This window comes from Balaenoptera borealis, assembly GCF_965194805.1.
Source record: "Balaenoptera borealis genome assembly, chromosome: 14".
Taxonomy (NCBI): domain Eukaryota; kingdom Metazoa; phylum Chordata; class Mammalia; order Artiodactyla; family Balaenopteridae; genus Balaenoptera; species Balaenoptera borealis.
This window is the reverse complement of record NC_138875.1, coordinates 2,063,762-2,085,846: the sequence shown is the minus strand read 5'-3', so window position 1 is coordinate 2,085,846 and position 22,085 is coordinate 2,063,762. Positions and strand designations below refer to the sequence as shown.

Below are 22,085 nucleotides of genomic sequence, written 5' to 3'. Positions count from 1 at the left end.
TCTCATCTGTCTCGGGTGCAATTTTTCACGTACAGCAGCTTAGAGTAATTTTTTTCTCTGTCCTGTTTGCACTTGTGTACGTGTGAATATTGACAGTACAAACACCAGCGGGGTGGCATCTGTGGGGAGGGGCTGAGAAGGATCCAGGGGCTGAGGTCACCCTGGGTCACAGAGGCGGGTCAGGTGAGAAACCGCAGGAGCACTGAGCCCAAGGTTAGTGTTTTAACATCTACGCACTTAATCCACATACAGTCATCCCAGCCAGGAGGTGGATTAATGTGTACTTTTGGCAGCAGAATTAAAATTCTGCTACTACCAGGGTGGTAACTTTTGCTTCTCTGCTTTCGCAAATCACTAAAGCAATGTTTTCAAAATTCCATGTACTTTGCCATTAACCCTCGTAGCTTTTTACCAGGCTTTAAAGGTAAATGAACTTTACTGTTACACTTTGTACTTAACCCCTTAGCTGGACCCAAATGGCTCTCAGCCTCTAGTTACTGGTGAATTACATGCTGAAGGGGCTTCGTGCGTCCTTGGGGATGAAATATACCAACTGCCAGCATCCGCTGAGGAGACACCAGGCACTTAGGAGCATGGTTTATGTTTGGAGGTGGCCTAACCATACCTTCTAGAAGAATGAACGGTAAGACAGAGACGCTTGTGGATTTGCACCAGTCAGAAAGGGCCGCTTTAACCTCTGAGCTGAGGGGAACCTGGAGAATTTGACTGATCGAGGGAATGAGACAGGGTGTCCCCGGAATGGAATAACTGAACAAGGTAATGAAACAGGAGACGGTGAACATTCCAAAGGGGCACCCTCATTTCCTCCCTGGGAGCCACTAAATGCGAGACAGAATGAACCTGCTGCTGAGCTGCTGAAAGGCACTACCTCCCCAACCCCCAGACCAGCCAGGGAACCCACAGCTGGCAGCTGATCGCTTCCTCCGGGCCGCCCTTCCGTGCTGGGCATGGTTTGTCACGGGGTGTGGGCCCTGCCCATCCTCCCCGCAGAGACCAGACTGATGCCACCAGCCCTAAAAGGTGGGCGGGGGTAGCACAGAGCTGGAAGGACGGACAGTGTGACTCTGCTTCTTTGACCTTTAAACAAAACCCAGAGAGCAAATGTGAAAGAGCAGGGAACTCGCATATAAAATAAAACAAGGACCTGAGAGAGAAGTATGAGACTAAATGAAAGACTTTCATCCCTTCAGCATCCGCCAGGGCCCAAGCGTTTACGCCTGGTTTCTGTAAACAATCATTTTTATTTCTCAGGTCAAAAACATTCTTGTAACACTCTGTGTTCAGAACGTAGTAAACAGCTACCAACATCACCGAAACCACCACCCCCCAAATAAACACACACACACACACACTCGTGTGCACAAGACAAAAAGAAAGACCATTCTACGACTGGAACAGGGGGTGGGAAGCTTAAGAAGTCACACCGAGGTTCAGGAACGCCTGTGACAGCTGACCTCGGAGACGCTCAGGCTCTCCCCACACTCCCGCCCGCCCTCTGGCTTACAGCACACAGACCCCCCCCACGTCACACGTCCCAGTTCACCGGTCGGTCGATATGGCAAACTCGACATTGAACCTGAAGAAAGAGTCTGCTTTCCCATCCCACCCAATGCACCTCACAGATCTTATCACAACTCTCTGAAAGCAAACCATCCCTTCCCCATGTGAGGACACAGTGCAGAGATGCTGGCTGCGATCCAGGAACTGGGTTCCCACCAGACACTGAATCTGCCGGCACCTGACCTCGGACTCGCACCTCCAGGACGGTGAGAAATGAATGTCTGCCTTTTACAAGCCCCCAGTCTGTGGTTTTCTGCTACAGCAGCCTGAGTCTGGACTAAGACAGCTCATAATGTGCTGAGAAGGACGGGGTAAAAGTTCACTTCAGAAGCCTATGTCTATCCTAGAAAAAGCTTCTCCAAGACAGTGAGGTGGGATCTGGCCCCCCAACAGTCCTCAGGACCCCACACTGCGCTGGTGTCCTGACGGCGTTTACGAACAGACCCAAACACCCAATCTGGACTCACGCGGAAAGCGTCAGAAGAAATCAGCCTCTAGATTTGGGGGGGACGGGAATTTTTGCTTTGGGTTATCACATAATATTCATAAGCTAGCTATCACCATCCTTTGTTTTCCCCAGGCTTATCAGATTTACAGTGCAGAAGAGCACTGACTTAAAGTTATCAAAAATCATTTAGAAAGAAAATTACAGAACTGCAGACGGATGGAGTTGGTTGGAGTCTGACTGTGGTCCCTTGAGCCTGGTCCTTGGGGCATCAGCTGGCTTTGTAGATAAAGCCATTACCAAAATGGGCAGCAAATGAATGACGTTCTGGAGTTCCGGCTCTTGGTGTTGCTATAACATCACCCCTCTCAATTACAACAAAGCGTTTTCTTGAAGGCAAAAAGAAGCAGATCAAACAGTAGTTCATTAATGCTTAAGTCAGATTAACTTTTAGAATTTCTCGTTAATACAGTCACACAAGTCTACAATTAGGTAGCATGTTTAGCTTTTCATAGCTCTTGAAAGGAGAGAGGAAGTTCTCCGTGTAAAAACAGAATGAGCCGGGGAGCTGGGATGCTGGCTAACCGCGGCCCGCCAGGCCTGCAGTCACACGGAGACAGCCTTCCTGACGCTCGGACGCAGGGCACCCCCTTCCCTCGCCAGGTGGGCCACCTGGAAAGAGCCCAGTCCTGGTGGCCTAATTCAGTCATGGGCATGAAGGCCGGGTCCCACTGGCCACACCCTGCACACGCCGCCCACCGGGGGGCCCAGCAGGTGGGGGTTTCGGAGAGAAAGTCCCAGAGCTCGGGTCCCAGAGGTGCCCAGGGCATGCCCCTTCTTGTCGTCTCTCTCCCGCTTGCTCTGAGGTTTTGGCCAATGTTAATTCCAGGAGGGGTTGTGAAAATGACTGGTTAATATTTTATTAACCGCCTGCAATGGGGGTCACGTGTGCCCACAACCAGGACGCTGCCGCTAGTAGCAGAGGAAACGTGAGCATCGTGGGCCTTGCTCAAGGCCAGAGCCAGTGATCAAAGGGCAGAAGGCGTGCTGAGCTCTGTGTATTTTAATCCACCTCCAGAGCTGCTCACACGTTCCCTGGCGTCAGGCATGCCGGCTCCTGGGAGCTGCGCATGGGGAAGGAACACGTTGACTCAGACTACAGGTTTGCATGTGGCCTGCGGCCAAAAGAGCTACAGCCTGAGTCTTGACTAAAATGATCCCGAGCTTCCTGAAAACACAGAGGACATCTGACTCCTGGAATGGTTGACCTCAACTCTCCAACTTCAAATCACCACGGGAAAGGGGCCATCTCCCATCTGGCACCATTTTCCCAGGTGACCTCCTTCCAGAACCTTCCGGGTGCTGATCAGGGAAAAGAACGCATGCGTGGTCATCACCCCCATCACGGTGCCCCGAGGCACGGGGCTCAGAGCTGATCTAACGGGTGCTGCATCGTCACACGGGCGTGTGACATTGTAGAAGATGCAGGATGGGAGCAGGTGACAATTACAGTTAAAGCAAAGGGAGGGAGACACGTCCCAAGAGAGCACCACTCGATGGAAAGGGCGCGACTGGAGGCCTCAGAGGGCGGCCAGTGTGACGGTCCTTCCTCCGCGCCAGGCGGGACGTGACCTTTTCAGAAGTCCAGCCTCCTAGCCCGCTGCCCCCAGGCTGAGGTGGGTGCTGTTAGGATGCTCCTCGTTTTACAGTCAGTGAAACTCGGGAGGTTCAGAAAGACCGGGTAACACAAGTTCACAGTCACTGGTTCAAGGTCGGCCATGAGCTGACCTGGTGACTTGGGCAGGGCACTTAACTTCTCCAGAAAAAGGACTCTGGATGCATTCAGTCTTGGATTTATTAAAGGAACAGAGCTGCATGGAAAGGATAGAGGGGCAGCAGCTTCTTTATATCACACGTTTTTGTTTGTTTTTTAAAAATTATTTATTTATTTATTTTTGGCTGTGTTGTGTCTTCGTTTCTGTGCGAGGGCTTTCTCTAGTTGCGGCGAGCGGGGGCCACTCTTCATCGCGGTGCGCAGGCCTCTCACTATCGCGGCCTCTCTTGTTGCGGAGCACAGGCTCCAGACGCGCAGGCTCAGTAGTTGTGGCTCACGGGCCCAGCCGCTCCGTGGCATGTGGGATCTTCCCAGACCAGGGCTCGAACCCGTGTCCCCTGCATTGGCAGGCGGATTCTCAACCACTGCGCCACCAGGGAAGCCCTATATCACACGATTTAATGTGCTTTCTGACGATTCGAAAGACACTAGTGACAACTTGGACGGAGTCTTTGAGCCTCATTCCCTCTGACGTGGAAACCACCGCAGAGCAACAGTAAACAATGGTGCCTTATAGGAGTACATCATAACAGTAAATCTCTTTTAAATAGGTAAATAACAAACATCTACAGAGCACAGCATGTGTGATGAACATGGGGCTGCCAACAAGCTTGCAGTCTGACCCTGAACTTTTCACCTGCTTTCTGCACACTTTTTAGTTTCTAAGTGGTACCTTTAAGGCCTAAAAAAGATCAGTATCCTTTCAGAAGGCAATGCTTTATTGCCACAAGGTGGAGGCCTTATGATTTTGTTTCTCCATCAAAATCAAGATTATCCAGAATGCCTTTTACAGGAAATAAATGAAAAATGAAAACATCTGGCAGAGAATGTTCACAATATTGTGCTTATCTGATAAACTGTGACCACGCTGAAACTATAATAAAGTGTCTTAATCACTCATATTCCCCCCCAAAGCATGGAATTTGTGGATAAATAACTTCTTATTTGATGCTTAGGGGTGGTAACCTTAAAAGACAGTGCAGGACCGACTTAAAGGACCAAAAAGGGTGATGGAAGTGGGGCATTGGGGGCAGGAAGGCTGAGTCCTGGTCTCACCTGCCACAGGCAGCCGGGCGGCCCTGGACAGGTCACGGGCTCTGCTGTCCTTCTGGGGAAGCGAGGGGCCTGGAGCGGGGCCGGGGGTGGCTGCACTAACTCCTACAGGGATGGTGTGGGTGCCTCACACCTGTAACCCCGGGAGTTTAAGAGAAGCTGCCGTATCGTGTCAGACACGCAGACATCTGGGTTCCCGAAGCTGGGTTCCAGCACGCACAATGTGCACAGATGCAACCCCCCCCCCCACACACACACACACACACACACCTCTTCTGCGTCCCTGTGGCGCCAGAAGAACAACGAGAAGTCTCCTCCGGGAGAGAATCCTCCTCTAAGCTAACACCCCTCTGCCCCCCATCCTTCTCGGAGGGGGCAGGGGGTAAGGACCGTCAGAGCAGGTTGGTCCCCAGAGGTCCGTCCTCAGGGGGAGCACATGTCACCAGCGTACACTGGGTCAGGAGAGGCCCCCGAAGTGGGGAGAGCAGAATCCACAGGGCACGCTGCCTGCCTGGGGCCCCTGGCCGTGCGGTCCTGCTCTGTCCCCACCACCGAGAGGAGGGAGGGTTGGGAGGGGACCTGCAGGAACTCAGGGAAGTTGTCTGGCTCACCCCAGCCTCCCCTCGACCCTGCAGGGTCTCTCCTGCAGCCCTGAGACCACTGCTCCCTCCCCGGGCAGGGCTGGACCCTCGCTGAGCCCGGGTCCTGAGCCACCCTCTCCGCAATCCCCCTCCCCCCCCTGCTGGAACTGTCGTCCCATGGAGCAAGCTGGGGATGAAGGCACTACAGGTGGGACCCGTGACTCGTCCACCGCTGTGTCCCCAGCACCCACCCCACTGACTGGTGCACAGTAGGTGCTCAGTAAACACCTGTGAAGTGAATGGGAGAAGCAGAATAAAGCCCTGAAGTTGTTCCCTCCACCCCAAACCACGTGCGCCCAGACACACACGCACACGCACGGAGCACACGTGGGGTTTGAGACCACCAGACCGACCCCTGGATCGAGGCGCCCCCTCTGGCCAGAGCCAGGTATGCACCGGGGAGGTGGCGAGGCCGTGAGGACCCGTGTGGCCGGAGGGCGCAGCCTAGGCCTCCAAGAGGAGCGCGCAGGGGCCATGGGGGCTGAGGGCCTCTCTAGGGACAGGGTCCCCTGGGAACAGAAGCCCTTGCGCAGAAGGAACCAAGGACACCACAAAAGGGAGGCGCGGGCGGCACCCCTGCCGCTGCCCCCAAGGGTGGGTGCAGAGCTCGGAGGGCGGTGGGCATGGCAGGTGCCCCGTCGTCCCTCACTTTGGGCTGAAGCCTCCAAAGCCGGGAGCCCAGGGGAGCAGCAGGCAGACCGGAGGGTGGGAGGCCCGAGCGCCAGACACCAGAACGCGGCCCTCAGGAGGCTGGACCTGCAGCCTTCGTTGCACGTGGCCCCCTCCAAGGGCACCCGCCGTTAAGGGCAAATGCAGACCCTCCCCGGGCGGCCAGGGGATCCGTCGTGAAGGCAGGAAGACCTGTGATCAAACAAGCAAGGATCTGCGCTCAGCACGTGAGTGACCAGTTACAACAAGCCTGAGTTAAAATACGTGGAAACAAGGCACCCACAGATGCCTGGGGCAGCGGGGGAGGGCGCTTCTTAATGAATTAGATACCTTTTCAAAGAGCTGATTTCGAATTACACTCTGATGTAAGCTGCGTCCAAAGGTTGGAATAGAAACCTCTGAACCCAGGGCAGCATCTGGTGCAGCGCCTGGCCTTTCGGTGACCTGGTTACCAGACAGGTTAGCTGTGCAGACAGGCTACGGGCGCGGGGTCTCCACAGACAGCCGGGCCCACGCTGTGCACAGACCTCAGCCTGGTGTTGTTTTCTTTCTTTCATAAAGCCCACGGGCACCAACTTGGGTCCGCGCTTCACCTGCTTTGAGGGATGAATGAACACCCCCTGCCTCCTTCCTCTCTGCGTTTCTATACCTCCCTCCCCGGGGTCTCCATCACGTACCCTAGAACACCTGTAACTAGTCACCACACCCACACCAGCTCTGTGCAGAAAACTCCAGAGAGAGTGGCTGGGAAGGTTAACCTAAGAAAAGGACAGGGAAATAGTGGGATTTGAACCACCCTTCAGAGCCCCATTGGATTATGGGCATTACGGTAACTAAGGGCAGCTCCACAGAAAGAGGTCAGGAGCAAACTCTGGATTGAGTCCAGGGCACATTTTTCAAACTCTTCTTCAGCACAAGTCATGAAAGCAAATGAAGTTAAGTCTCAGAGATTTCGGACTCTGTGATGATTGTACCACATGAGCCCACACAGAAATGACACCTGGGACCTTTTCTACCTTCATGAACAAATGTGGTTTTTAAAAAAAGGGTGTGGGGGCTTCCCTGCTGGCGCAGTGGTTGAGAATCTGCCTGCTAATGCAGGGGACACGGGTTCGAGCCGTGGTCTGGGAAGATCCCACATGCCGCGGAGCAACTGGGCCCGTGAGCCACAATTACTGAGCCTGCGCGTCTGGAGCCTGTGAGCCACAACTACTGAGCCCATGCGCCACAACTACTGAAGCCCACGCACTGAGAGCCCATGCTCGGCAACAAGAGAAGCCACCGCGATGAGAAGCCCCACGCACCGCAACGAAGAGTAGCCCCCGCTCGCCACAACTAGAGAAAGCCCGCGCGCAGCAACAAAGACCCAATACAGCCAAAAGTAAATAAAATTAAAAAAAAAAAAAGGGTGTGAAAATTTGTCCAGGTTTTAATCTATCTTCACATTAAAATTCACTTTAATTTCCCATCCCACATTTTATTTTGGTGTTGCTAATCCTATGTAAAAAATATCTGTGTAAATAGTGTTAGGACTATTACGAAATGTGGCTTTAAACACGACATTTCACTGCCTTTTCAGAAAGGCTGTCTGCCAGGTCAGCACCTCTGTGCCCTCCGTCCTTTCACATAACAATTTCCAAACAACGTCTGAAATGAACAAGGCTAGCTTCCCCCCCCCCCCCCCCCCCCCAGCCACACAGCATGAGGGATCTTAGTTCCCCAACCAGGGAACAAACTCAGGCTCCTTGAAGTGGAAGGGCGGAGTCTTAACCACTGGACTGCCAAGGAAATCCCAGGCTAGCTTTTAATATCTGATTTAAAGCCTTCTCTCTTCAAAAATAAGCCTTGACATACAGAGATAATGATGGAATAAAAGATCATTGTCTGCCTTTTAAAAGGGACAGCACCTTCCCTAGAGCTGTATAAAATGATGCATCGAAGGTAGAGATGCATTAGGCCTGACTCTGAAATATAATTTAGCCTCTTTCTATTTCTAGGAAGACAACGGCAGCTGGGGATTCCACTTCATACATACATCCCTGGTCTCAGCTAGCCCAAGGCTATCACGTTTTCAGACATCCGAAAGAACCAGCATAAAAAGAACCAAAGCACACTCTGCCCTCCTACCACACCAAGAGAAACCTAGCTCCTAAAACATGAGAGTCATTTTTGTTTATTTTATTAAGTTCCTGCTTTATCTGGTCTTGTAAGGCAACACAGCGAGCTGAATAAATCATGTCCCATGTTCTCCTGGTTGCTGAAGAACAGACTTGGGCAAATGACTTCGGCAAAATTCAGGCTCTCATGTGCGTCAGCTGGATGGTGATGATCAGGGTCAGTGGAAGCAGCCATCTGGGGGTGCAACAAACACCACCCCTGAGCACCACGCAGAGGACGTGAGGCGAGGAAAACTTATTTACCTGTCCCGGAACGTAAGTGCGGAATGGAACATCTAACCCCTTATACACTAAACGTGACCAGAAGCAGAGAACAGAGCTACTGCTGTGAAAAGCCATGTGGGGAAGGTGCGCATCCTGGAAACAGGGTGAGGGAACAGCCCTGAAGGAGCCGTCCATCCTAACCCTAACCCCAGCCAGGAATTCCGGGAAGAGCCCAGAGAATTCCCAGACAGGCCGCAGGGGAGGCACGGGGCTGCTGGGGGGATTAGAAGCAGCTACTGAGTCCCCTGCCCTCCGCCAGCACAGCCCCCTCATCGGGAAACCTGAGTTTTGTTTATACTTCTTGCAGTGTGTTCAGCAAATGCTGGGCCTTGGGAAACCTATCTGTGGATCCCTGAGCTCCCTAATAATACTATACAGCACTTTCAGGGCCCCAGACGCGTCTGTTTCACGTGGGTGCATTGGAAAGGCACGGTGTGGCCTTCTGCCCATCCTAGAGAATGAGAGAATTTTAAAGAATCAATTGTGCGTTTGCTCTATTTGGGAAGCCTGCCACACAGCTCTGTATTTTTTGCTTTCAAAGCAAGTTTAGCAAAAATGTTAGGTTCCAACTAACCAAGAAACCAGGATGGAGATGATGCGTATCCCTAAATATTCCTTGTCAGATACGCTAGCGCTCACAGGCAGGAAAGAGAACGTCATCCTCTAAATGGAGTATCAAAAACAAACGATAATACAGAGTGAAGTAAGTCAGAAAGAGAAAAACAAATACCATATGCTAACACATATATATGGGATCTAAAAAAAAAAAAAAAAAAAAGGTTCTGAAGAACCTAGGGGCAGGACAGGAATAAAGACGCAGATGTACAGAATGGACTTGAGGACACAGGGAGGGGGAAGGGTAAGCTGGGAGGAAGTGAGAGAGTGGCATGGACATATATACACTACCAAATGTAAAATAGCTAGCTAGTGGGAAGCAGCCGCATAGCACAGGGAGATCAGCTCGGTGCTTTGTGACCACCTAGAGAGGTGGGATAGGGAGGGTGGGAGGGAGACGCAAGACGGAGGGGATATGGGGATATATGTATATGTATAGCTGATTCACTTTGCTATACAGCAGAAACTAACACACCATTGTAAAGCAATTATACTCCAATAAAGATGTTAAAAAAAAAATCCGCCTGCCAAATGCAGGGGACACGGGTTCGAGCCCTGGTCCGGGAAGATCCCACATGTCGCGGAGCAACTAAGCCCGTGCACCACAACTACTGAGCCTGTGCTCTAGAGCCCGCGAGCCACAACTACTGAGACCGCGAGTGACAACTACTGAAGCCTGCGCGCCTAGAGCCCGTGCTCCGCAACAAGAGAAGCCGCCGTAATGAGAAGCCCACGCACTGCAATGAAGAGTAGCCCCCGCTTGCTGCAACTAGAGAAAGCCCGTGCGCAGCAACGAAGACCCAATGCAGCCAAACATAAAAATTAATTAATTAATTAAAAAATAAAAATAATAAAAATAATAAGAACATATCATCAGTATAGAACGTTATTTTCCATGAGTCATTCTTCAAACATAAAGTCAGTTTATGAGTGAAATATAATTTCTTGATCGTGTTAAAGTGGATGTTTGTGAGCACGTGCAGGTGCCTTCAGGTAAATCTGTGTCACCAAGACACACGTCGGGCACCCCTCACCCATTTCTGTCTTTCACTGAGCAGTGGTCCTCATCACTTGGAGCTCATTAGATTACACATTCGTGGGCCTGGGCCCCGAGGTTGTGGGGTGGTGTTCAGAGCCCCAGGCCTAGGACTCTGCATTTAATGAGAATTCTGGACAACATGCATGCAGGTGGCTGGCAGACCACCGGGGGATCGTTGGGCGTCATCCTAGTCCAGAGCCCCGTGGAAGGCTCGGAGCCAGGCGCTGGCCACGGCAGACGCTTTGCTGGGGCGCTGGGTATCTTGCCCCCCAGCCAATCCCGGCCCTGCAGCCATCTACACTGATTCGGGCAGGTATCCAATCAGACTCCGGATGGAGGTGAGCGCCATCTGAGCTTTCCTTCCTCTCTGGTTAGTCTGGCGGCTGGTGTAGGCGAGGCCGTGCATCTGCCCATCTTTACTGGAGGAACGTTCTTGCACCTGGCTTTTTGCTCCTGCCCGCAGGGCTGCGGCGACAGGGGCTGCTAACTGCAGGGGCGGCTCGGATGTGGCCTGGGGGGAGATCCTCTGCCGCCTGACACCCCGGAAGGCGGGGCCGACACTTGTGGGCGCTGCTATCAGTGGTGAACAAGGCCAGCACAAGCCCTCTCTTTACTCAAAACATCGAGGATGGGGCCACCAGTCTCCCCACCCTCTGGCAAAATTCAAACCCTCACCTGCTTCCACCCTCCTGCCCCCAGGTCCCATGAAACAAAGGGAAATCTGACTGCAGGAGTCACTCTCTGAAATGAACATTTCAGAAAACCAAATGACAGTGAGGCGTGTCACCCCAGTGGCTCTGCCTGCCCTTCCAGCCATGACTCATAGGAAGTCTCACTCCAGCCGGGGAGCTGCTGGTCATGGGGCCGGGCAGACCCCGGGGGCCCCCGAGCTGAGCTGCCGCCCTCACCAGCTGGGACCCTGGGCTGCCACGGAACCCTCAGCACTCAGATGTCGCCTGCAGGGCGCAGGGCATGGCCTGGCACTCCCTGGGGGCCGCTCAGAGCTGCCGTCAGGGTGGTCAGCACTGAATGTTGGCCACCGATCAAAGCAAAACCTGATGTAAAATGCAACCAAGTCAACTCACTTTCAGAAGAAGCATCAACACCAGTCTCTGTTTTCTAGATGGTTTTAACAGTGGGGAGGTATAAACCGAACCCAAGCCTAGTTACTATGTAATCAGAATCAGCATGATGTTAAAAACCAGTGTGTCCAGTAAAACACACTGAATGGCTCTTGCAACCCTTTTTGCATTTCAAAATTTACAACACATACCAAGGGGAACAACTGCCAAGGGGCTCTGAGCAGAAACTCATTTCCTGTAAAAAGCTGCGGTTTTGGGCCTCGGAGAAGCTCCCTCACGCTCTGGAGGGCGTCACCCCCCTCGTCACCAGCTATCAGCCACTGACCCCTTTTCAAAACCAGCATCAGTTTTGATGTGCGGCATCACATCACCACTAAGAGAAACGCCGTTCTTGTATCTTTTCATACCAATTCTTTCCTTTAAAAAGGAGCTCGTTTTAAAACAAAAGCCCCTGGGCTTCCCTGGTGGCGCAGCGGTTAAGAATCCGCCTGCCAATGCAGGGGACACAGGTTCGAGCCCTGGTCCGGGAAGATCCCACATGCCGCGGAGCAACGAAGCCCGTGCGCCACAACTACTGAGCCTGCGCTCTAGAGCCCGTGAGCCACAACTACTGAGCCCGTATGCCACAACTACTGAAGCCCATGCGCCTAGAGCCCGTGCTCCGCAACAAGAGAAGCCACCGCAATGAGAAGCCTGTGCACGGCAACGAAGAGTAGCCCCCGCTCGCCGCAACTAGAGAAAGCCCGCGCTCAGCAACGAGGACCCAGTGCAGCCAAAAATAAAAAAATAAATAATAATAAAAAAAAGCCCCTGGTTTCTGATTGGTCCCCAGCAGTCGTGACCAGCTTGGGGACAAGGCCTGGGGCTGGCTGGGGCCCAACGCCCCTCCCAGCCGTGGGACACTGACTTGAGACAGTGCAGTCTGACACAGGTGTAGGGACGACTGGATTTGGAAATGTGCTCTGAGAGCTCAGGAGCACGGGGTGGGCATGGCTGGCCGTCGTCACACGTGTCGCTGGACAGAGCAGAGGACGCCCTGGGCTTCACACGACCCCCCAGATCTGCTGAGCGCCGAGCACTCGCGTTTCCTCGCCTGCAACAGGGTGAGGATGTCGCTCGATTCAGAGGGTTGCTGGGGAACAGACCTGACCCGGCCCCCCAGCGCGGGGGCAGGAGGGCCTCCACCTTCTGGGCAGACCGTCTCACCCCAGGACGCTGACAGGGCCTGTCCAGACATCATCACTGCATTTATTCTGTGTCCTTTTAGAAAATGAGTCTGTCTGGAAACAGACTCACAGACAGAAAACAAACTTACGGTTACCAAAGGGGAAAGAGGGTGGGGAGATAAGTTAGGAGTTTAGGACGAGCAGATACACACGACTATATCTAAAACAGGTAAACAACAGGGCCCTACTGTGCAGCACAGGGAACTCTACTCAATATTTTTTAATAACCTATAAGGGAAAAGAATCTGAAAAAGAATATGTCTATATCTGCATAACTGAATCACTTTGCTGTACACCAGAAACTAACACAACACTGTAAATCAACCCTACTTCAATTTTAAAAAAAGAAACTGAAAACCATAAAAAGAGAAAGAAAGAAAATAAATCTGTCTGAGTGGCGGGAGAGATTAGTTAGGCTTCTTAGTGGGTTTTAGATACGTCATTATATACATATATATATATATATATATATATGCATGTTTGAAACGACAGATATCACATGGAAATGAACTCTTGGGTTGAGAAGTTCAGAGGATTAAACCTCAGGCATAATTACATTCGGCGAAGGAGGGGGAGTTCTTACCGCACAAGATGCTGCCCTAACATGCAGGGCTGCCAACCCCACACCAGCCGTCACGTGCGGACTCCAGCCATGAGCACGTGGGGGGGGGGGGTGTGTGTCAGAGAGTGTGAGTGTGAGTGTGTCGGGGTGACCACCTTCCAGGCCCTCAGCTGCCTCTGGGACCCGTCTTCCCACGCTCTGTATGTTAGTCTCTAATATAGAACGAAGCATGAAATTTGGTTAATCACTTACTGTGAATAAAACCTCATTTTCCTTCTCTTATCTTGGAAAAAGGGTCAGCTGAATGTTAATCCCCTCACTCTTAAAGAAAGTGAAATAATTCTACAGGAAATCAGTTACAGACCCTTCCTCGGCCACCTCAGCGTCCTTGCACTTGCCTGTGGCCAGTGGCCCCTGTAGACCAGTCGCCGGCCCGCAGACATTGGTGCCGACACGGCGAGTCTGGAGGGGGTGAGTGGAAGGGAGCAGAGGCGCCCTGGGCCGGGGAGGCGGTCCGGTGCCCGCGGGAGGGGGACCTGCGGACTTGCGGACGCGTCCGGGGCCAGCTCTCCCACCGGGCGGAGGAGCGAGAAGGGAGGCCCTGGTTGGCTGATCTCTATTTAAAACATGCTGGACGGTACTTAGAGGCCAAACTTATGCACATGAGGGACTCAGGAAAAATTCAGGCAGCAAAGAAGGAAAACCAGCTGGGTCCCAATGCGCTAGTTCCCCCTCACGTCCTTCATGTTTACGCAGATGTAAATGGTTCTTAAAAGAAAGACAGCGGATCGCAAGTTGAATTCACAGGCTGAGTGGAGGCCAGGCGCGGCGCCCACCTTCCCTCCCCGCCCCCCGAAATCTCAGCCCTTGGCTGGTTCACAGGGCACAGCCCTTCTTCTAAGATCACCCTACTTAACTCCACTTCTAGTTTTCCTTGTTTGTACCCTGTTTACAAATGATAATGGGGACAAGGGAAGTTCCCCAACTCTCTTTTTCTTTGCTCTTGCTTTTACCTAATTTTAGTAACTTCACCCCAACCTACTTCCAGGTTCTTCTTTGAGGCTATTAATCTTCCCAGCTTTTCCATCATTTCATCTTCTTTAGTGTCATCCCCCCAAACTTGGCATTGGCTTCTTTACTGTTAACATAAGTGATTAATTATTACAAAGAAAAGGTACAGAAAAAAATACACAACTGGCTTACCTTTTCCCTCAAAAAAAGTGACACATTCCTTTCTTTGTCTAAAATCTCAAAATGTTTCAGAAATAAAACAAATTCCCTTCCCTTCATACAAACCCATCCTTCCCTGGACACAGGTAAGCAGCTTCCTGAGGTTGATGGATAGCCCAATTTGCGTGATTTCTGTATTTATTTCATCTCTGTGTGATCACAACAGGTAGTGTGTTCTTTTGTGTATTTAAAATTTTTCAATAAATAGAATGATACTGTATTTATTCATCTGTAACTTGGCTGCTTTCCATTCAATGTTATTGCTTTGATTTTGACCTGTATTGAGACCTGACCCAACACCACAAGGAGCCTGGCAGAGGTACACCTTGAACCTCAGCCCTCTTTCTGGGAACCATCAACCAGCCAACCCCTTCCACATTTTGTTCACTTTTTGACCTGATTTTGGACACACAAAATCTCGATTCAATAAACATTTAAACCATTTGAAAAAAACACGTGGGCACAGTTAAAATAGTGCTGAGAGGGAAATTTATAGGACTAAAATGCTGACATTGAAAACAGGAAAGGTACTCAAATCAATAATCTAAGTTCTAACTGATGAAACTAGAAAACCAAACCAAACAAAAAAACCTAAATATATCCAAAGAAAGTAGAAGGAAGGAAATAGTAAAGATAAGAACAGAAACCAATGAAACCAAAAACAGGAAAACAATAGAGAAAAATCAATTAAACAAAGAGCTAGTTCTTTGAAAAAAAAATCAATAAAATGGATCATGTTCTAGCAAGATTCTCACATAAAAGGAGAGAAGACAGAAATCATCACTATCAGGAATAAAACTAGGGATATCGCTACAGATCCTGTGGCATTACAAGGATAATAAAGGATTCTGTGAACACAGTACACTCATAAATTTTACAGTTTACAAGAAATGAACCAATTCTTCAAAACCCACAAACTACCAAAATTCAACCAAGATGAAATATATAACTTGAATAATCTTACAACTATTAATGAAACTGTATGTGTAATTAGAAAATGCCCCTCCAAAGATTTCCAAAGAAATCTCCAGTCCCAGATGGTTTCACTGGAAATTTCTACCAAACATTTAAAGAAGAATTAATGTCATTTGTACATAAACCCTTTCAGAAATTAGAACAGGAGGGAGCACTTCCCAGCTCATTTTTATGGGGCTCATATTACCCTGATATCAAAACCAGCAAAGACTGTACAAAGAATGAAAACTTCAGACCAATCTCTCTCATGAACTTAGAAGCAAAAATCCTCAACAAAATACTAGCAAAGTGAATCCAGCAACATATAAAAAAATTATACACATGACCAAGTGGAATTTATTTCAGACATGCAAGGGTGGTTCAACACCGACTTGAACATTAATCAATATAATCCATCATACTAACAGGTTAAAGAGGAAAAATCACGGGAGCCTGTCAATTGACTGAAAGAATATTTGACAAAATCCAACACCCATTCAAGACAAAACCTCTCAGCAAGTTAGGAACAGAGGGGAACTACCTCAATGTCACGAGGAACTTCTACAAAAACCCTATAGCTACATCATATTTAGTGGTGAAAAAGTGAATGCTTTACCCCTTTGATCAGGAACAAGGCAAGGATGTCCACTCCTGCAACTCTTATTCAACAGAGCTCTGGAAGTTCCAGTGCAACACACCAAGAAAAAGAAATTATAAAGGATAGAGATTGGAAAGGAAGCAATAACACTTCCCCATTTACAGGTAACATGACGGTCTGCATGGATATCACAAGGAATCTACCCCCAAAATCTAGGCTTAGTGAGGGAGTTAGGCAAGGTCGCAGGACACAAGGCCAATCATCCACATTTGTGTAAACTAACAACACACATGTAGAAACTGAAGTTAAAAACATGACACTATTTAAAAATAACTCAAAAAAAGAGAAATATTTAGGTATACTCTTAAAAAAACCCCACAGATTCAGAATCCATACGCTGAAAATTACAAAACACTGATGAAAGAAACAAAAGCACATCTAAATAAACAGAGACAACCTGTGATCACAGCGTGGAAGACTCCACACGGTAAAACTGTTAATTCTCCCCAAGTCCATCTATAGATTTGATGAAATTCCTATAAAAATTCCACCAAGGGTTTTGTAGACACAAACAAACTTATTCTAAAACGTTTGGAACGGTGCAGGAGACAGCACAGCTAACAGGATTTTGATAAAGAAAGAAGAAGGACTCATGCTACCTGATGGTAAGGTTCACCCTCCAGCCGCAGAAATCAGCACAGTGTGGTCCTGGTGCAGCAACAGACACCCCGATCAAGGGCACAGATCAGGGAAACCAGAAATAGACCCACACAAACACGGGGACACGAGTTTTGACAAAGATGCAAAAGCAATTCCATGGAGGAAGGATCATCTTTTCAACAAACAGTCCTGGAGCAATTCGACATTCCTAGGTAGGAACAAAAACCAAACAAAACCAAAACCCTCCACCTAAACCTCACTCCTTATACAAAATTAACTGGAAATGGACAACAGACTTCAGTGTAAAATGTAGAACTATAAAACTGTAGGGAAAAAAAAAGGAGAAAATCTTCCAGACTCAGGCTAGGTGACGGGTTCTTGCATTTCACACCCAAATCACAATTCATAAAAGGAGAAAATTAATAAACTGGATCTCATCGAAATGAAAAACTTTCTTCCTGCAAAAGACTCTGTGGAGAGGATGAAGTCAAGCTAAACTGACAGAATAACTGCAAACCAAAACTAGGAGCCGTATTTAGAACATACAAGGAACTAACGTGACCGAACAACCCAATCAGAAAAAGGGCAAAGACGAGAACAGGCTGCTAGTTGAGAGGACGTGCAGATGGCAGACGCACACATGGAAAGACTACTGGCATCATTATCTGTGAGGGAAACGCAGACTAAAATCACAGTGAAGTATCGCCGCACACCTGTTAGAGGCGCAAATAAAAAATAGTGACAGTGCCAAAGGCTGTCGTGGAGATCCTGCATCACTCACACCTGGCTGGTAGGATGTAAAACGGTGCAGCCATTCTGGAAAAGAGGAGGGCAGTTTCTTATGAAATGGAATACGTGTTTGCTATTTGACTCAGCAATGGCACTCTTGCTCGGGCATTTATCCCAGAGAAATGAAAACTGTGTTCACACAAAAACCTGTACATGGACGATCATAGCAGCTTTACTCAAATAGTCCCAAACTGGAAACCCTCAAAGGGCAAATGCTTAAAACCAAACAACTACAGGAGCGGGGTGGGCACCCATTCCTCGGAATACTACTCATCAACAAAAAAAGAACATGCTATCGGTACACTCAACGACTTGGAGAGATCTCAAGAGAATTGCAGTCAGTGAAAAAAGCCAATCAAAAAAGTTTGCATGACTCTACTTAAATAGCATTCTCGAAATGATGAAATTACAGAAAATGGGGAACAGATTAGTAGTTGCCAAGGGCATAGGGAGGGGGAAGGGGGAAGTTGGCTGTGGCCATAAAGGGCAGCCCGAGGGAATTTGTGACGGAGCTGTCCTACCTGAGGTGGGTGGTCACACGATTGTACATGTGTGATAAAATTACAGAGAACTACACACAGACACACACACGTAAACTAGCGAAATCTGACATCTCAACACAGCTGACGGATTGTACCAATGTTGATCTCCTGGATGTGATATTGTCTATAGTTTTGCAAGATGTTATGAAGCATATATGGATCTCTATTATTTCTCACAATTGCATGTGAATCTACAATTATCTCAAAATAAAAAGTTTTTAAAAATTGCTTCCATGAGCAACCTTTGTATGTGCCCTATGCACTCAGACCAGGTTCTCCCTAGAGGGTGCACTTCGGAGTGAAATCACGAGGTCATAGGGAATGTCTGTCATCAGCTTTTCTGGATTCTTCTCTAAAGTGTCTGTTTTCATTTACACTCCTACTCACAATAATGTGAGTTCTCACTTCTCTACATCTTCCTCAATACTTGGTATAGTCAGAATTTAAAATTTTTACCAGTATGATGGATATGAAAAATGATCCCATTGATGTGATGTTTGATTCCCTGAGAACCAGTGGGTTGAACACCTATTCATATTTTACTAGCCCGTCTGGGTTTTCTCTTCTGACCAGCTTGTTCAGTCACATCTTTCTCTGCTGGGCAGTTTGTTTTATATCGCTGGATTTTAGAATGTTTGATACATTCCAGATACCTCACCTAAGTCTGTTTATCCTCGTTCTCTAGACAGCCATCTGTTTTTTTTAATAACAGAGCCTCACACTTACTCAGTGGTGTTCACAGAGTCCAGATCCGTATTTATGAATTTTTAGCAATTATTGACTCTGAGACATTGCTAAAAGCTTCCGAATATGCACTGTTGCCTATTCCTGGTTGCAGCGTGACCTCTGGATGTGGCCTCAGCTCACGCCTGAGAGCTCCAGCCTCCTGTCTGGTCGGCCTCTCCAGCCCCAAATCCTTGCGATAAGTCACTCATGTGCCTCTCCCATCGATTCCGTTTCTCTGGCTGAAGCCTGACGGCTACACGTTTAGGTGGAGTTTGAATTCTGCTCATCTCTGCTGAGTGGGACCACCAGGGTCTCCCTGTGTATAATTACTGTTGCTTTAAACTCACCTCCTGGGGCTTCCCTGGTGGCGCAGTGGTTGAGAATCTGCCTGCCAGTGCAGGGGACACGGGTTCGAGCCCTGGTCTGGGAGGATCCCACATGCCGCGGAGCAACTGGGCCCGTGAGCCACAACTACTGAGCCCGCGCGTCTGGAGCCTGTGCTCCGCAACAAGAGAGCCCGCGACAGTGAGAGGCCCGCGCACCACAATGAAGAGTGGCCCCCGCTCGCCGCAACTAGAGAAAGCCCTCGCACAGAAACGAAGACCCAACACAGCCATAAATAAATTAATTAATTAAACTCACCTCCTGGGGCCCCAAACTCAGGCTGATTTAAGCTTCCTTCAGTGGCTCTAACGGACCAATAGAAGTGTCTTACTGCTTAATGACTACTTACTAAAAAGCGTACTGAGGAATTAGAGAACCGTCTTTCCTTCTTTACTGTCAACTTTACTGAGGAAGTGAAGGAAAAGATGACTAACAGAGACCTGACAGCGGCCTTCGAGGCCAATCATCCTGAAGAGGAAGCATATTTTGTTGGGCGTGGCCGCTCATCAGCGGTGGAATTTTAACAGACAGAGAAGTGGAAGGTAGCCCTGTGGGTTTTGCAAGGTGTCCTAGTTGCCCTGCAGGGCAGCAACAAAGGGCTGGTGGCAGGTTCCCAGAACTGAGTCCTGGGCGCCCTGGGTGTCTCCATGCCTTGGTTTCCTAGGCAGTAAAAATGAGGGTACTGATAGGGTAGTTATATCAAATGAGGGCATCCCAGGGCATGCTGCCTATCAGTGAGGTGATATATTGCTCTAACAAGACAGCCTGGCAATTTGCAAGTGGTCAAAAATGCTACCTGGACACCTGGGTGGAAAAGGCACAGAGACAGTGGCTGATACTGTGTCAAATTTTTAAAGAATCTAAAGAGAAACTAAAAGTCAAACAACAAAGGGTTTCTAAAGTGGATTTGAACCAAACAGCTTTTGTTTAACCCTGAGTTAATAAAGGGAGTCATTTCAGAACAGTTAAACCCTTGGGAGTGACTGTTAGCCAACACTTTACAATAATTTTGAACTGGATTCCCTCCCTTCAGGTGTTGGTTTATCCCACTTAAAAAAAAATACGACGACTGATGGGCACTTCTCCTGGCTTGGGAGAAACGCAGCTGTGAGACTGCGGCCCACTTGCTGGTCCTTTGGGCCCATCCCTCCCTGAAGAGCTTCTCTGTCCCAGGCTCCCGCTGGCTCTGCACCGGGGTCACCACGTCCCAGGAGGCCCCCAGCACTCAGAGGTGGTCCGGCCAGGACTGAGCCTGATTCAGGGGCGTCCCAGACTTGTCCGCCACTCTGTAAACTATCTCCCTGAGCGGGGGGGCTAAAGTCTTCTCCAAAACCCACAGGTCTTAAATAGAACGCACCCTAGAGCTCCCTCCCTCTGAAAATCTCTCTTTCTAGGCCAGGTGTGGGTATCCGTGGCCAGAACGGCCAGCGGCCCCCCTGCACCGTGTTTACACCTCTCCCGGCACATCCCGGCTGTGGCCCGTGCCTTCCACGGCTGCAGAGGCAAACTGAACAGGCGTTGTCGATTCTCACGTTGTAGCATTTGGAAAACAGAGAACCAGGAACCAGAAAGCGCCAATTTCCTGCCAGACCCCTACTGAGATCACCAAAGAAACGCAAACGTTTTTCCCAGCCCCACTCTGCCTTCTGAAACGAGGTAAAAGGAGACGCTAAAAGAAACGAGGCAGTGCCACCAGCAGCCCAAAGGACCCAGAGCCACTGAATGTCAGGGAATCGTGCAGATCACAGGGCACCCTAAGGGCCACCCAACCCGGCGCCGGGCCCAGGGGGCTTCGCGCCCGGGGGCGCCAGGCGCGCAGGTGGGCGCAGGTGGGCGCAGGCGGCGCGGCCGGAGCCGGGACGGGCCCCCGGAAGGCGGAAGCCCGGAGAGTCGCCTGTCGCCGCCCTCGGCGCTCAAAAGGAAACTGGTTTTCGGCTCGTGGGGGGGGGGGGGGGTTGGGGGACGGCAGGAGTCGTCCGCTCGGCTCCAGGTGTGTCATTAAGAAGCACTTTACGCTGGTGGGGACCCCCGCCTGCCCGAAAGCTCGCCACCAGCGCGCGTTGGTGCGGCCAACCGGCGGAGGTCGGGGCGGCCTCCTTGACCTCTGTCACCTCTCACCCGAAACTCTACCCTCACCCTCTCCCACGCTCTGCCCGCGACCCCGGCCGCCGGGCCCGGCCGAGCCCACACCTGGACACCCGTTGGGGACAGCCCCGCCGCTCTGGATCGGCGTCTACACCCGCGCCCACCCCTCGCAGGGCGGCCGCCCGGCTGCCACCTGCCGCCACCTGCGCCGCCGCCCGGGGGAGCCCCGCGCCCAGGTCCCCGCGGTCCCCGCTCCGAGGACGCAAAGGGGCCCTCCCGCCCCCGGCGAGGGTCACCCACCGCGCTGCGCTCGCCGCTCCCAGGCCGAGGGCGCCGCGGGGTCCAGGCCGCCTCCTCGCCGCCCGGGCCCCAAGCGCGCGGGGTCCCGGGGCGCCGGCGCCGCCTTCCGGGTCGGGGACGCGGGCCGCCGGGGCGGCAGGCTCGTCCTCGCTGGCGCGCGGCGACGACTGACGGCGGCGGCTCCGAGCGCCGGGCGCGCCCGCCGCCCCGCCCCCGGCCCCCGGCCCCCGGGCTTCCTGCGAGCCAGGTAAACACGGCCGGGCCGCGCCGGGCCGAGCCGCCCCACCTGCTGCCCGCCGGCCGGGACCACCTCCGGGCGGCTCCGCCACGCGGGCTGGCGGCACTCACGGGCCCCGCGCGGGGGCAGCCCCTGGAGGCGGGCGCGGACTCCGGCCGGGGCTGAACTGCGGCTCTTCGAGCCTCTGCTCGCGGCCGAGCCTCCGAAGCACCCGGCCCGAGCGCGCGGGGAGGGAGCCCTGAGAGCAGCTGCTCCACACCCCGCTCCACGGCCGCCGGCGCCGGGGCCCCCAGCGACGCCTGGCCCCTGGAGAACGCCCGGGGAGCCCGCGTCCAGCCCAGCACCCGGACAGGTGCTCCGCCGGAGGACACAGGCTTCCCCGAGGAGGCCG

At 51.2% G+C, this 22,085-nt stretch overlaps 1 protein-coding gene across 1 annotated transcript in view; it reads right to left on the bottom strand.

Annotated features, from left to right (window-relative positions):
- MBP (myelin basic protein) overlaps positions 1–21,596 on the bottom strand; it is a 117,327-nt gene extending 95,731 nt beyond the window's left edge. The window contains exon 1 of the mRNA XM_082355155.1: positions 21,457–21,596. The gene's annotated coding sequence lies outside the window, so the exon portion shown is untranslated. The remainder of the gene's footprint in view (positions 1–21,456) is intronic.
- Between the last annotated feature and the right edge of the window lie 489 nt (positions 21,597–22,085).